We start from the raw sequence: 3,906 nt of genomic DNA on the forward strand, positions 1-3,906 counted from the left end.
GAAAAGAAAGAAAGCAAAGACTTTGTTATCTAGGGCTATACAGATTTCTTAATTGTTATACCAGGAGGAAAAATTAGTAAATGGAACTCAAAATTAAAAATATTTATTCTTTGAAAGACCCTGTTAAAAGCATGAAAGAAAAACTACAGAGTGACAGAAAATATTTGCAAAGTACATATCCGACAGAGAACCGATGATATCTTTAATACATAAATGACTCTTAAAAGTTAAAAATAAGAAGCAAAACTATCAACAAAATTAGAAAATGAGCAAAAGACATGTATAAACATACATAGTTCGCAAATAGGCATATTAAAAGTTATTCACTGTCATTATTTCTGAGAAAAATGCAAATTAAGCACATAATGAGATATAACCACACAACTATCATAATGTCTAAAATGAAAAAAAACATATGTAGTGACGACACAAAATACGGGTGGGGATACAGAGAACTGATCACTCACACATTGCCGTTGGGAACGTAAAATGGAAGCCAATTTGGAAAGAGTTTGGCAGTTTATTTGTAGGCATACCATATGACCTAGCAATTGCATTCTTGGGTTTTTATTCCAGGCAAATGAACATTTATGTTCACACAGAAACTTATATACAAATGTTCACAGCAGCTTTATTTGCAATGGCCAAAAGCTAGAGAAAACTCAAATGTACTTCATCAGTTGAAGGGTTAAACAAGCCGTGGTACATATAAACCACAAAATACTATTCAGTATTCCTTTTGCTCAGCTCATTTTATTACAAATAAATGAACTATCAACATATGCAACAACTTGGTTGGATCTCTAGGAAATTATGCTGAGTTAAAAAAAAACAACAAAACTCCAATTTCAAACGGTTACCTAATGTACAATTCCATTTACACAGCATTTTTGAAATGACAATGTTTTAGAAATGGAGAACGTATTAGTAGTTGTTAGGTGTTAGCAATGAAGGTAGGGAAAAGGGAGGTGGATGGGTTATTAAAGGGCAAACTAGGGGTCCTTGTGGTAAGGAAGCTCTTCTGTATCTTAACTGAGGTTATGGGAAACATAACAGACCACACACACATAAATACCATAAGAAGTTCAGGTAAAACTGGGGAAATCTGAATATGATCATTGGATTGTATCAATACCCTGGCTGAGATATTTTACAATACTTTTGCAAGACATTATCATTGGGGGAAATTTAGTAAAGAGTGTATGGAATATCCTAATCTACAATTATCTCAATTAAAAATTGAACAGAATATATCAAAGAGCTATGGAACAATATTCAATGATCAATATACATATAAATAATATTGCAAAAAGGGAAGAAAAATAAATGGGGGCAAAAGTAATATTTCAAAAGCTAAGTCAAGAGCCTTACAAAATTAACGACAGACAATGAACCATAGGTTCAAGAAACTCAGAGAATACCAAGAAAAAATTACTATAGATGTCATAAATACAAAAAGAATAAAAAATAACTCTCCTAGAAATAGCATAGGCAAAGTGTGAGGAATCAAGGATAATAAGACAATCTTTAAAGAGGCAGGAGGAAGAACTATCACATTATAGAAAAAGAATGAATCACAGCAGAATTCTTGTCAGAAGTTGTGCACAAGGCAGAAGAAAATGGAGAGAGATCTTTAAAGTGTTGAAAAAAAGAAACCTGTCAACACAATTCTATACATACTGAAAACATCTTTCACAAATGAAGGCAAAATAAAGATATTTTAAAACAAACAAAAGCTGAAGAGATTCATAAACAACCCATTGGTATTACAATAAATGTTAAGCAAAGTTCTTCAGGCATACATGTAATACCAAAGGGAACTTAGGATCTACACAAAGAAATGAGGAACGTCTCGATGCACTAAATATTTGTTAAGCTTCAACTATGTTTTTCTAACTATGTTTACTTATCAAGACTCATTATCATATTGTGAATTTAATTGAGTGGGTATGGGTCAGCATTATATATATGTGTGCATATATATACACGCACACATATTTCATATATATATAAGTAGAATAGGAAAGAAACTATCATATTCTTGGAACCATATGCCCAAGGAGCTACATGCCCAACTGCAAATGCAGAAGTACACTTTGGTTCAAGGGGAAGCTATGACAGTATAGTGGTAAGAACGCTGGCAACAGTTAGTGTGGAGCTTAGTCTTGCCTCAGCTCCTAACTAGTTCTGGGGTTCCTTAGAAGGCGATTCCTCCAGTTGGGCCTCACTTGCCTCCTTTGTTGTACAAAGACTTGTCTAGATCTTTGCTACGGATTGTATGATCTGTGGATAGCAGCACCCATGTCAGTGGGTGTTAGAGGAGCAGAGTTTTGGGTCCCACCCTGACAAATGACATTGGATTCTCCATTGTAACAAATCTCTGGCTGATCTGTATTTACATTAAAGTTTGAGAAGCACTGCTTTTCATAATTTCCCCTATGTCATGATTATGAATACATGCGAAGTGACTGAAAATGAAGTTTATGCTTCATACTTCTCTCTTAACCCAACCAAATTTTAGAACACTGCCTGTTTCTGGGATATAAATGGAAAAAGAAAAGTTAGAGACCATAATTAATAAAAAGTACATTTGTTGCCTTTTATGACCATCAATGCAATATAAATTATAGTAATAATTCTTAATCTATTACAAACCTGCTAAACATTGCCATTTTATTATTCATTACATGTAATTTAAAGACATCATTTTATCTCTTTTTTATAAAGTTAGAAACTGAGGACTTGAGAAGATAAGAGTCTCACCTTGGAAGACAAAGCTAAGAGTGACAATAGTAACATAAAAACTCAGGTTTTCCTATTGCCAAATTACTACTAATACTAAGGAACAAGCCGTAAATCTTCTATAAGAAGGTAAGTCTTAGAGGCAGAAAGTTCGTATTTCTTTGTTTGTAAAATAAGGTCTATGTAAAGTAAGGTCTACTTAAAGACCTACTTTGCACAATTTTAAAATAAACTCCAATGTAAATATAATTCACCTATTAATATCAAATTATTTTTAAATATGAATAAACATGTTCTATCTTATTTCTTCTGGAAAACTTTAATTTATGAAATTGCTTAGACTCTTTTCTATTTTAATCCATTCTCCAATACGGCAAAGAGAGGTCATTCTGAAATACAAATCTGATCCTTTTATATTACTGGTTTAAAAAACTTTAGTAAGCCTCAATGAAGCCTAGAGTGATGATTTCCAAATCAGCTACACTTTAGAAATATCTTGGAAATTTTGAAAATATAGGTCCTCTGACCCCACTATAATCTGTTATTGAATTAGAATCTCTAGACTTCACCTTGGATTTCTACACTCATTGTTCTTTCTAGTCTGGCTGCTTCCCTACATTCAAGGCACATTAATTTATTACTATATATTAAGTAACAATAAATTGCTTTAGATTGTCTTAATCTTCTTTCTATAGATTGACTTTTTGGGGGATTAAAGCGAGTTGAAATATATTTGCTAAAGTTTAATGAGTGCTTTTATGCATGTCAGAAAGAGACTTCCTTTTCTCCTCTTATTATTCTTTCAAATTTTACAACCTAAACACTTGGTTTTCTTCATTGATGACAATTTCCAGAATTTGAGATTAGACACAAAATGTTTAAACACAATATACACAGTGAACATACCATGGAGCCAAAAAGTTAAATCACTTAATACTTTGACAATAAGAAAAACAAAATTTAGAAAAGTCCAGTTGTTTGAGGTCACATTAGAAACTGCAAATTTAGAATGACTATCAACCTTTCTTGTCTCCTACTTCTTAACCTCGTTCAGATTGTCAAACAGCAGATGTCCACTTATGATCAAGTTTTGACAATAGGAGTCATCAAGGAAAAGTAAAAACAAAACAAAAACATAGCAATCAATGAAGGTATTATTGGTTT

Source organism: Propithecus coquereli, unplaced genomic scaffold (genome assembly GCF_000956105.1).
Source record: "Propithecus coquereli isolate 6110/MARCELLA unplaced genomic scaffold, Pcoq_1.0 Scaffold152, whole genome shotgun sequence".
In the NCBI taxonomy this organism is placed as follows: Eukaryota; Metazoa; Chordata; class Mammalia; order Primates; family Indriidae; genus Propithecus; species Propithecus coquereli.